General features: G+C 39.8%; 1 long non-coding RNA gene across 1 annotated transcript in view; it reads right to left on the bottom strand.

Moving 5' to 3' along the window:
- Nucleotides 1–203: 203 nt before the first annotated feature.
- Nucleotides 204–12,729, bottom strand: part of LOC121035301 (uncharacterized) — a 14,975-nt gene continuing 2,449 nt past the window's right edge. Inside the window, exons 2-6 of the long non-coding RNA XR_005792840.1 lie at nucleotides 11,933–12,016; nucleotides 11,091–11,175; nucleotides 10,632–10,704; nucleotides 10,241–10,299; nucleotides 204–281 (exon numbers count right to left, since the gene is read on the bottom strand). This is a non-coding gene — a long non-coding RNA (uncharacterized LOC121035301). The remainder of the gene's footprint in view (nucleotides 282–10,240; nucleotides 10,300–10,631; nucleotides 10,705–11,090; nucleotides 11,176–11,932; nucleotides 12,017–12,729) is intronic.

The raw sequence follows: 12,729 nt of genomic DNA, 5'->3' as shown, positions 1-12,729 counted from the left end.
AACCTGGTTAACCATGTTCTAAGCTACATAAGAAAAAAAACACATTCATTAACAACACAATTGTAAAAATAGGTCAAGCATAGAGAAAAATTATGGATTATTTTTTTCCTTATTTTTCTTTTGCAATTTATTTTGTACAATTCTTTTTGTCTTCAAAAGCCTTGGGATATGTGTAGGATTTGCTGTTTAACTGTGTTTCTCTCTCCCTTTTTGTTCCTTTTCTCCCACAAACATAAGGAACAAAGGCTTTATCAGAAACCAAAGGTTTTGCAAATATCAACCTAAAAAAAAAAAAAATCAGTGATCAGGAAATGCTTGAAGGAGCAAGAGGTAGGGTATGGGGCTTCAGTTCTTTTGAGAAACCTCTCTTGCCTCAGCATCTCACTTCTCCTCACCTTGGTTTTCTGCCCCTGTGACCCTTACATCCATACACAGACTGCTCCTGGCCAGGGATGCATGTGAAGGAAGACACAGAGGCCAGGGAAAGGATGATGTGGTCAGTGCTGGGGTGGGGGTAGGAAACTGGGGGCACACGTTTTTACTGTTTTGGGGAAAGAATTTGATTTCCAGTGCTGAGGAGAGAGGACCACCTTCCAAAGAAATCGAGGGCAGAGGGTGCTTCTGAGCAGAGAAACCAGCAATTAGGAAGGCTGCGGGGTCTTGAGATGGGGACTGCAGGCAGGTCTGGGGGCCAGCAGCCACTCAGCAAAGCCATGAGGCTTGAAGAGATCTCACCTTGGGAGAACTGATAGCAAATTCTGGCGCATTCTGGCTCTAACAGACTAATACGCAGAGCAAGCTGGTTGTCGACTCTCCTGAAGGTGATTCAAGGATAAAGAAAGGGAAAAGAATTAGACCCACCACTGTACCAGTCACCATGAAATCAGAGGTAAAAATGCAAAAGGAGAAGAAGAGCTGAGATGAATCCCTTTCCCTGGCATGCACATTTGCTCCCTGTCATGTCTGCCCCTGACACAGACCACATCCCTCAAGAATAGAGCTACACTCAGAATTCAAATGTGCTATCTATGCTGCACGTATATGCAGAAACAAGGTTGTTGCCAACACTTCTAATGGAAAAATGGTAGTCTGAATACAAAGGGAAAGAAGGCTGCTCCACTCTATGAAATCGTCTATATGAAATCAGAAATAAAACTGCAAGAGAAGCAAGAAAAGCTTGAACAGAAACTCTTCGCTGAGCATAAAAATGAGTTGAACTGAGCAAAATCATAAATGCAAACCATCCACATCACCTTTGCCACAGGGGACAATGCCCCAGAATAGAATTTAATGCCAAATTAAATGTTCCATCCACCTTTTCCAGCAACAGAGCTGTAAAAAGGGAAAACAAATCAAGGTTGCTGCTGCTATTGCTGAAGGATATTGGCTGATGGCACATAAATAAGTGTACAGGAGCCAGTTAATCTGGGTGTGGGATACCTTGGGCCTGGAAGGGTCAGAGAATGAGGGGCAATCATCACAAGGGGTATACCTTGGAGGTGAGGGCATCAGTCATATTGATTTCCTTTGGCAAAATGGCATTTTCCTTTTCCTTGCAGAGGTTTTGGACTTCCCAGACTTTACTGGATGCACTGGAAGACTATTGATTATGATCAGAACACCCAGACAGGAGGAAATGCGGGGGTTGGAGAGAGGCATTTCCACAGCAGAAATCTGGTATCAGGTAAACAATGACGCCTAACACCTGCTTGGCAACAAGGCACCAGGATAATAAGGAAAAATGTGAATCACAAAAAATGCTCTGGGTTCGAATTCCAAAAGATCTGATTTCAAGTGTGGCATTGACCTTTACCAGCTCTATGGCCCAGGGCAAGTCACTTCGGTGAGCACTCCATATCTCAGCATTTTTGTTTGTGCAGGGTGGGTCTTGGACAAGATATTCTTACAAATTCCTTTCTGGAGAGCTGCCTGATGTGAGAATACTAGCAGAAGTGTAGAGGAAGGAGTAACTCTAAATGGGATGTCAGTGAAAACCAACACTAGTCACGTCCACAGAGACAACAATAATCACTTTTACTTCTATGGGGCTTATTTTTGTTCTACTGTTAGTATATATCCTCCTTATCTTTAGAAAACAAACAAACCAGCAAACATTTCACCTCTAGTGAAAAATGCATACCGTTGCCTTATTTTGTAACTGCATTCCTAAAATCTCATGCTAAAGTGGATTGTTACAAACCAAATACCATTCTCCCTATAGGAAGATTGCTATAATTGGGAATTGTGTTCCACATCAAGAATTTGGCATCAAATAAATCATAGACATCGCTAACAATATGATATAAGGGGAGAAACATAACAATAAACTTCTATAATCATTTAAAATAGTAAAATGTGCTCCAACTCACATAAAATGGGCATTAAGTATATGGTACATGTTGATTATGCAAGAGACCCCAATGTGCTATAAAGTGTACATAGAACACATAAAACTCTAACATTAGCATACCATAAATTCAACCTAAAACCAGCATACCAGCTATAATAAATTTAATTAAACATTAAATGAACATTAATTTGCTTTTTCTTCTTAGAATTTAGAATGGGTTATTGAGGCTGATTCGGCTAACTTGTATCTCTTAAAAATAACAACAACAACAACAAAATTTAGTTTAAGTCAATGTGTTCTTTTTTTTTCATAATTTATTGTGTTAAAAATGGCCAAAACAGAGTCACATATCCTAAACCCTACCAAGACCTAATACCTGCCCTAAAGGTAGCTTCAGCTTCTCCCAGAAATGTGACTTACAATCAGCCAACCTGGAATTTCCTGGTCAGCACTAGGAGGTAGTCTGCTGACAGACCTAGTCCATTGCCAGTAGGAAAGCAACCTTGCCTGAAACAATGCATTCTTTGCTAATCATTTCCTTTTTTTCCTCTCCCTCTCTGCCTTTAAAAACTTTCCTTTTTGGGGGGCGCCAGGCTGGCTCAGTTGGTTAAGCATCTGACTTCGGCTCAGGTCATGATCTCATGATTTGTGGGTTTGAGCCCTGCACTGGGCTCTGTGCTGACAGCTCAGTCTGGAGCCTGCTTTGGGTTCTGTGTCTCCCTCTCTCTCTGCACCTTCCACACTTGCGCTCTGTCTCTTGAAAAATGAATAAACATTAAAAAATTGTAAAAATATTTCCTTTTCTGCAGCTCCATGGGGCTCCTTTTTATTTGCTAGATGGGATGCTGCCCAATTAATGAATCATTGAATACAGCATATTTGATGTTTAAATTTACTCATTTGAATTTTTGTTATTGAACACTTGTAACAAACAGGGAAATTTGGACAGTTCCATTAACTATGGAGCCATCTCAAAAAAGAGCAGATGCCAACACACATTTGTTTTTCACAGATAATGATGATGGCATTCCCCCCCCCCCCCAAAATAAACATCAGTTAAGTAAAAGCTTATCTAACATCCCTCCCCTTCACCCCTTCTTGTCTCCTCCTTGTTCAAAAGTTTGGACCAAATAAAGGCCAACCAATACGAGAACAGTAAGTGCTACTTAAATCACTCCACATGACACTTTGTTGACAGCTATTAGAGACCTTCACACCTTATCAGAAAAAAGGAGAACAATTACAAGTCATTTGGATGGCCTTCAAAAAGAATGTTAAATCATTTCTCTCAGACATAAGACACATTGTCCACAGCCTCTGTGGAAAACAAAATATTATCTTATATTTTCATACACTTTACAGTTTAAAACTATTATGTAAGTTGATTATTCCAGCTATCCAGTTAGGAATATATGGCTGGCACTCTGATTTCCTGCTTTATGATTGAAGAAATAAGTTTTTTTAGATAGCTTAAGGGACTGATTTGCAGTTACAAAGCTGAAGAAAGGCATTATGAACTAAGGCATTATTATAAAAAGTGTAGAGAAGCAGTGTCCACAAGTATTTCATGAATATGAGTCTATGAATCCTAAAATAATAATAAAAATAATAATAATAATAATAATAATAATAATAATAATGATAGAAGATGACTTAGGGATCACACTCTATACAGGAGTCTCCTTCATAATATTCAGCTCATTTAAAATCACCCCATGGGCTAAAGCAGTCCACTTTCTACAGGGACTCTCAACCAGGGTTAATTATCCCACAAGGCATAACACTCCATTTTTTGACAAAGTGTTTTAATTATTAGAAAAGTCTTCCTTCATTTATCCTAATTCTGCTTTCTAGAATCTCAAAGAATATGCCTAATCATTCTTCCACACAATATTTCAAATAGTTGAAAATAGCTGTTTCCCACTCATAAGGCATAGCTTCTAGACTCTTTGTTCTCCTGGTGGCCATTCTTTGATTTATCTATGCCACTCTTAAAACCAGGTTGCTGGGAGCGACCGTAAAACTCCACGAGCATTCTGACCACTGTATAATGGCCTGAGATCTTTATCAATATAGCTCTTTGTGTTCTGAACTGAAACTTTTATTAAATATAGCTTTAAATAACAATAATTTTTGGCAGACACATGGTGTTGGTTTATATTAATCTTGCATCCAACTAAGATCTCTGTTTTCTTTCCCCATGTAATCTGCTATTGAGCCAATATTCTCCTATCATAATCATATTAGGTCATGACATTAGCAAATATGGGAGGCTTATCTTTATGTATTCAGTGTTTCTCAATAGGAGTTCCAATGAAATTTTGGACAGGATAATTCTTTGCTATATGGGACTGTTCCGTATATCATAGGATGCAATTAAGTATTAGTGGCAACATTTGATTGTCCTTGTGACAATCAAAAATAACCCTATGCACCTCCAAAACATCCCTAGGAAAACGATTCCACTGCAGTTGAAAATCCTTATCAAATCATCAATTGAAATGCTGCAGTATGAAGAACAGAGCCCTCTGTCATGTCAGTATAGACTTCCTTCAAGGCTGACATGTATTTTATGGTCAAGATTCTATAGATACAACTTTTATCCAGCTACACATTGACCTAAATGTATAATAGTAAGCCCTCATTTCTCCTTCTTATTAATAAAAATTGGATTGAAATATTTGAAAATTGTGCTTTCAGGATAATAGCAGAGAAACTTAGCATAGGTAAAATATATATGACAATAGTTGATTATAGTTTCAGGATCTAATTTCCAAAGTTGGCTCCCCAGTGAGCCAGGCCACCTGCTGCTCGTGACCTTCTAGTCTCTTCTCCTTGAAGATGGGCTGGCTCTGTGACTTCCTTGAACCCATAAAATGCAATGTAAGTTATGCTCCCAGGTTGGCTCAGAAGAAGATTTGCAGCTTCTTCCTGGCTCTCTTGGAAATCTTTCAAGGACCCCTTAGCTGTTCTACAAGAACTCTGACTACCCCAAGTTGCTGTTCTGCTGAGACCAAATAGGTACACACAGCCAAGCCAAATATTTTAGCCATGGCTAGTAAGGTGAAAGTCACAGGAGAGAAGACATCTTTAACTTTCTAGACAAGCTCATACTCTAGCCAAATACCACTGAGCAACTCCATTCAATGCCACATGGAGCAGAATTGCCAAGAACAGCATTCCCATATTCCTGACCCATAAAACTGTGAAATATAGTAAAACTTGACAAAAGAGCCTGTATTCCCTTCTCCCTGTAATTCATATTCTGCAGCAAAATGTGCATTCATTTCTTCTCTCATTCACCACACATTTATTGAACTCCTATTACATTTCAGTATTTTGAGAGATATTGGGAATAAAATGGGTGATAAAAAAAATCCACCATCTCTGAACTCAGAAACATCACAGTAGAATGTAGGAGATTCATAAACCAATAATTATGATGGATTTTAAAGTAGTATGATAGAGGTGGATGTGGGGATCTGTGAAAGCACAGAGAAAGACCTATAGTTGGGGGAAAAGGATGTCACAAGAGGCCCTTTCATAGTAGGGACTCATAAAAGGCATGACAGAGTCATCAGGAAAAATAAAGAGAGCTAAAAGGATTTTAAAGCAGAGGGTATAGCATGCAATGGCAAAGAGTTGTGAAAGATACAATTCATTGGAAGTTTAGTATGACTAAAGACACAGTGCGAGAAGTCCAATAAGAAAAGAACCTAGAGAAGTAAGCAAAAGCAAGATCTTTGAAAGTTGCTAAATGCCATATATGGTAGTCAGCCTCCAAGATGGCCCCACAATGAACCCTACATTCTGGTCTCCAGACATTTGGGTAGTCCCCTCCTACATTCTACCAAGGTTGGTCTGTCTGAACAACAGCATACAGGGAAAATGACAGTATATCACACTTGAAAATAGATTATAAAAGACTGAAGCTTCCATCTTGATCTCCTCCCACCCCTCACTCTCTCATTCTCTCCCCTTACCCCACCTCTCTGTCTCTCCCAGATACTCCCTTTGGGAAAAGCATGTTTCAATGGAGAGACCCATATGGTAAGAAATTGAAGACTTCTGCCAATAGTCACATGAATGAGCTTGGAAGTAGATCCTCCAATCCCTGTCAAGTTTTCAGAGACTGAAGCCCAGGCGAACAGATTAACTTCAACCTCATGAGACATCTTGAGCTAGAATTATTAACTACTAACTACAGCCAAACTACTCCAAGATTCCTGATACTCAAAAACTATATGACATAGTAAGTGTTTATTGGTTTAAACCACTAAGCCTTGGGATTATTTATTATGCAGCAATGGCTAATGCACCATGCTGAGAGGTTTAAATATTAGCCTTAAATTGATAGAAAGTCTTTATAGGACTCTAAAAAGCTAGACAACTATTGGGGTGCCTGGGTAGCTCAGTCAGTTAAGAGTCCAATTTCAGCTCAGGTCATGATCTCACCATTTGTGGATTCGAGCCCCACGTCAGACTCTGTACTGACAGCTCAGAGATAGGCATCTGCTTCAGATTCTGTGTCTCCCTCTCTCTCTGCCCCTCCCCTCACTCACACTCTGTCTTTTTCTCTCTCAAAAATAAATAAACATTAAGAAAAAACAAAGCTAGACAACTATTTGCACATTGGAAAGGTCACTGGGTTAGCAGTTTGGAGGGTAAAATGAAAGAGTAAAGGGGATAGCTGGAAAGAGACAGCCATGATAACCCAATCCTGAACAGATCATGAACTGTACCAAAACAATCAAAAAGGGAGGAAGAAGTAGATGTAGGTTTAAGCTATATTAATGAGCCCAAATTTCTGGTTTAGACAAGTGGGCAAGCAGAAGCATAGTCATTGAGTCAGAGAATACAGGAAGAGGTCAGAATTTGGAATTTACAGCAAAGATGATGCACTTAGATTTGAACATGTTAACACTAAGAGGACCATGAGACATCCAAGAGAAGAAAAGACACATTGGATATATGGATCTGAGACTCAGAGCTGCTCTGGGTCATAATAGTCATCAGCATGGCATTGGTAATTGAAGTCATGGATTAGGATGAGCACTGCTGAGGAGTGTGTGTGGAATAGGAACAGCAGGAAGTCAGTAAAACCAAAGCCTGTTTACCAGTTAGACCCTATTTCTTCTCAACCCTGCACAGACATATTAGGAATTTAGTCCCTTCTCCGTAACCAGGGATTATAACAGTCATTTTGTAAGATGAAAAAAATCACTCTTTACCCTAAATATGCCAGAGGAAAGGAAATCATTAAGTATTTGACAATCACTTTCATTTGCTTATTCCTTTGCTTAAATCAAAGATGATTTCTATAAGTTTAGAAGCTCCTTGCAGAATTCTAAGCATGCTGTTAAAGATATAAATTAATTTATCCACCAATCTCTAAGGAAGTAGATTATAGGAGAGCCCTGTCATAGACAACTTCCCCTGCAGATGAGATGTGCCCTAAAAGTAGCAAATCAGATGAAAGACAAAGGTGTAAAATATCTCTATTAGTCAGGGTTCTCCAGAAAAAAATAGAATCAATAGTGTGTGTGTGTGTGTGTGTGAAATCATACAGTATTTGTCTTTGTCTGTTTGGCTTATTTCATTTAGCATGGAGGTTGCCAAAGGGATATGAAGGGGATGGTTGAAATGGGTGAAGGGGATTAAGAGGTACAAACCTCCAGTTACAAAATAAATAAGCCACAGGGATGAAAACCACAGCATAAGGAATACAGTCAATAATATAACACTTATCATGGTATTTCATATTGTATATAATTGTTGAATTACTACACATCTGAAAATAGTTTAGTATTATATGTCAACTGTATTATATGTCAATCAAAAATTTGGGGCGCCTGGGTGGCGCAGTCGGTTAAGCGTCCGACTTCAGCCAGGTCACGATCTCGCGGTCCGTGAGTTCGAGCCCCGCGTCGGGCTCTGGGCTGATGGCTCCGAGCCTGGAGCCTGTTTCCGATTCTGTGTCTCCCTCTCTCTCTGCCCCTCGCCCGTTCATGCTCTGTCTCTCTCTGTCCCAAAAATAAATAAACGTTGAAAAAAAATTAAAAAAAAATAAAAATTAAAAAAAAATTAAAAATAGTGTGTGTGTATGAGAGGGGAATATTTAAAGGAATTGGCTCATATGATTGTAGAGGCTGGCAAGTTCAAAATCCACAAGGAGGGCAAGCATGCTGGAGACCCAGGAGGGACTCAGTGTTGTAATTCCAGCCAGAAAGCCATCTGCTGGAAGAATTCCTCCTTGCTTGAGGGACATCAGATTTGTTCTGTTCAGCCTTCCAACTGATTGGATGAGACCCACCCACATTATGGGGGACAGCCTACTTTGCCCAAAGTCCACCAATTTAAGTATTAATCTCATTCAAAAAAAAAAAAAAAAAAAAACCTCACAGAAACATACAGAATGTTTAACCATATACCCGGGCACCATGGTCTAGCTATGCAGACACGTAAAATTAACAGTGACAATATCTGTGATAGAGGGATGGTAGGAGACAAGATGTTTTGACTGTTATTTATCACTGAATTCTTCTTTGCAGCCAACACAGAATCCTGTACAGTGCCCTGCACATAGTAGGCAGGTTCAGCTAAATGGTTCAGGCTGACATTCACAGTCCCTGACATATCCAAATGCAGCTAATTTGGTAAAGGTGACAACAAAGTCACAGAGGGGACTTTTTCCTCCAGTGTGCTTGTTAAGAAAGTAAATAAAAAACCCACCCTAACAACAGTGTGCTTTTCTGACTGTATTCCATTCCTGGTGGTCATCACAGCAGCAGGCAAAGGATTGGGACAGCAAACATCATGGGTGCTCCTTCTCCCATCCCTAATGAACCATCCTTGGGGGTTGCTGACCAAGTCTACCACTTCTGCCAAGAGTAAAAATAAAATGCCCCGGAAAGAGATGAATTTGTCTGCATCTGGAAAGATACTCATCATTTTTTGTATATTTGTGTTGCTTTCCCTTCAGGAGAGAATGAGGAGAAACTAAATGAGCTGTTCTTAGGAACAATGTGAATTCAGAATGAAGCAAGCTGTGGGAGGCTGCATGGTGAGCTAGTGAAGAAAGCAACAAAACCAGGGGCGCCTGGGTGGCTCAGTGGGCTGAGCGTCCAACTTCAGCTCAGGTCACAATCTCACAGTTCATGGATTCAAACCCCATGTTGGGCTCTGTGCTGACAGCTCAGAGCCTGGAGCCTGCTTCAAGTTCTGTGTCTCTCTGTCTGCTCTTCCCCCATTCATGCTCTATCTCTCTCTGTCTCTCAAAAATAAATAAAAGTTAAAAAAAAAAAAAAAGAAAGCAACAAAACCCAAATCAGGGTGGGTCTGGGGCAGGGCAAGGGGTAGGGTGGAACATCTGCACCTGGAGCCAGAAAGACACCTTCCTCCACCTTCATTGACTTTCATCCCCCTGGAGATGCATCTGGGGGTGGGTGGGTAGTTAAGGCGTCTAGGTCTCTGCAGCCTACTTAATCTCGATAAAATGTTTGTTGATATTTTTCTTGCTCATGAAATTTCTTCCCAAGAAAGAACTACTTAATCTAGGTTCCGCAGGCCTCTCAGGAGTCCAAGGATAGAATTAGGGAGTCCCATGAACTTGGATGGCAAATATATATATATATTTGGGGGGTGTGTGTGTATATAAATATATATATATATATATATATATATATATTATGAATAGAACATTTCTCAATAATTTAAATACATGCAAACCCCCAAAATATTAGCAGTATCTTGCAGATATCTAAAAATGTCTTTTATGCTCATCTCTACTTCATTCTGTTGCAACTTGGTGGTCCAAACCCATATCAGGATTCTGCAGGTCCCAAAGTTTACAGTAACTAAGTTTTCCTATATTGTTCAAACTAGATGTACCAGAAATGAAGCAAATGCTGCATTTTGATCTCCATGTGGGCCCTTGGATCCATCTTCAACTGTTTAGAAGACAGAGAACAAGAAGAATGAGCAAAGTCACCAAAAATCCTCTCAAGGCGGGTGGGGTTCATCATTCACTTGGATACCAAATTATAGAACCCCATTATTATACTGAGCTTTTGTCTGCATAACTGCAAGAAGTCAAATTCCTTCTCCAAGTGGGAGTACTTAAACCTTGCACAAATCTGTCTTTATAGCTGATCATCAACTTTCTCTTCAATTTACTGCCCAGGTTTTTCTGCCCATTCCCTCAGATTTCTCAGAGCTTCTTCTCAACACTGCCACAACCCTCCTCCACCTCTCTTTTTTCCCAAAGTGAAGACATAAATACCTCCGTTATGTCTCTAAGCACAGCTCACCCAGAACAGTAATGGTTTAGAAATGAAGTTCAGAGAAGAAATAAACTATAAAAATTTAAAAGGAAAATCTAAATTAAATTATGATATGTAACTCTCCCAAAATCCACTGACAAGTCTCTCCTTAGGGGTCCTGAATGGTCACCTCTTTTGTCAACCTTTTACCATATGACTGGGGCTCACTGACCACCTCAGGTGGGGAGCCTCTTCACCTTGGCCACCCCCCTCCCCCCAAGTTTATGGTGCCCTGCTCAACTCTCTGGCTTCAGCTACAGGAATCCAAAACAAATTGACCTCATGGTATTCTCTCTAAACACACATGTGAAGATAGCCTTATTTAATTATTAAACGGAATACCTAAGTCTGGAGTATCTGAAAGTAGAAGATTTCCCCCAGCTCAAAGCTTCCTAAGAACCTTAGAAGGTGATACCTACCTCAAAGCTGTGTGAATACAATGCTTGAAAAGGTGACCCCTTTCAGTACAAAGAAAGGCTGGCTGGACACCCCTGAGATCCTACCCTGGAATTAGAAGCAACATAGAATTACCAAATCAAAAGTTTCAACAACTTTAAGATCTATTTTCTATCTCAAGAAATATGAAGGAACTATGGGTAGCACTCACTTTTTTTCTTTTTTGGCAAAGAAGAGGAGGTGTCTTTGTTACAGAACATGGAAGAAGGAATGCGTAATTAATTCTAGTGTTCTTAGGAGAGATTAGAGAAGGCTCCGTGGTGGAGGTGTCATTTGACTTAAGATGAAGGATGAGTGTACATTATCTGTGGATAATGCAGAACTGCTTAGCAAGCTCATTGTGTGGGTGATAAAGAATGGTGAGAATAGGAATCTGAGAATGCTTTACTAGGCCCATCTCACCTCCATTAGTTTTATTGAACCTTGAAATGGCTTTTGAAGTTAACAATCACCCCAGAGGATACAAAGTTAGGCACTTTAAAAAAAAGACATTAAAGTTTTGTAAGTTCCCCAGTTAATCCATCAAACACTTTTCAGTCTTAGGTAACAGTGTGTAAACTCTATCAAGGGCATCTGAGGTTCCCTAGGAAACATCTATAGCCAGACAAATGGATAACACTCACTAAAGATACAAAGAGCCTAAGGAAAGCTATGGAATCACCTTTCAGGCAAAGATGTGTTCATTTAAAGCACATAACTTTTTGTAAAATCTTCATGGTGTTGAGAAGGAAAAATGCCAAAGGACAAGTTAGGATGGGGGGTGAGAAAACTGTGCTAGCAGAGTCAGATTTGTTAGATTTGTCACCTGAATTTGGCTTTGCTCATGTTGTTCAGCTTATTGTCCCAAGCTTCTCCAGTTTAGCACACGAATCTACAAAAATATTGTATCCTTTCAAGACATAATTAAAAAAAAAATGTTAAGGTGGCAACTATCCAACTACTTCCTGAAGAATATAGCATAGTATTTAGACTACCTGACAAACCTCTGCAAAAGAACATCTTAGAAAATTCTCCTTTGAGTTCTGTATATTTTAGGGGAAAAAAGTTTTCTTTAATTAGGTGATGGCTAATGGACTATTAAAACAACCGCCTTGCTAATTAAAAGAATAAATTGAACTTGCTGGACCTTTCAGCTGCTCTTTAACACCCTGCTTTCTGATGTTTTCCAGCAAGGTTTCCATCACAACATAAGTCAATGAGTTAAGGAAAAGTGGCAATAAGGACTGGTTGGAATGGTTGATCATACCTCCCCAAAATAATAGCTAGACGTGCCTGTGAAAGTTTTCCACAGCATGCTTTGGATGGTTTATTTCAGATTGATGCCGTTTTTTTCTTCCCTGCTATATTTCCCAATCATCTAAAATAGTTCTGGCACTAGTAGATGAGAGAGAGAGAGAGAGAGAGAGAAGAGAGAAGAGAGGAAGAAACAGGAGAGGAGGAGGGGAGGGGAGGGGAGGGGAGGAGAGGAGAGGAGAGGAGAAGGGAAAGGGAGGAGAGGGTAGGGGAGAGCAGAAGAGGAGAGGAGGAGAGGAGGAGAGGAGAGGAGGAGAGGAAGAAAGAAAAGAAAAGAAAAGAAAAGAAAAGAAAAGAAAAGAAAAGAAA

The sequence above is a fragment of the Herpailurus yagouaroundi genome, unplaced genomic scaffold (genome assembly GCF_014898765.1).
Source record: "Herpailurus yagouaroundi ecotype Mexico unplaced genomic scaffold, PumYag 161, whole genome shotgun sequence".
NCBI classification, from domain to species: Eukaryota; Metazoa; Chordata; class Mammalia; order Carnivora; family Felidae; genus Herpailurus; species Herpailurus yagouaroundi.
The sequence above is the reverse complement of the archived record's forward strand: the minus strand, read 5'-3'. Positions and strand labels throughout refer to the sequence as shown.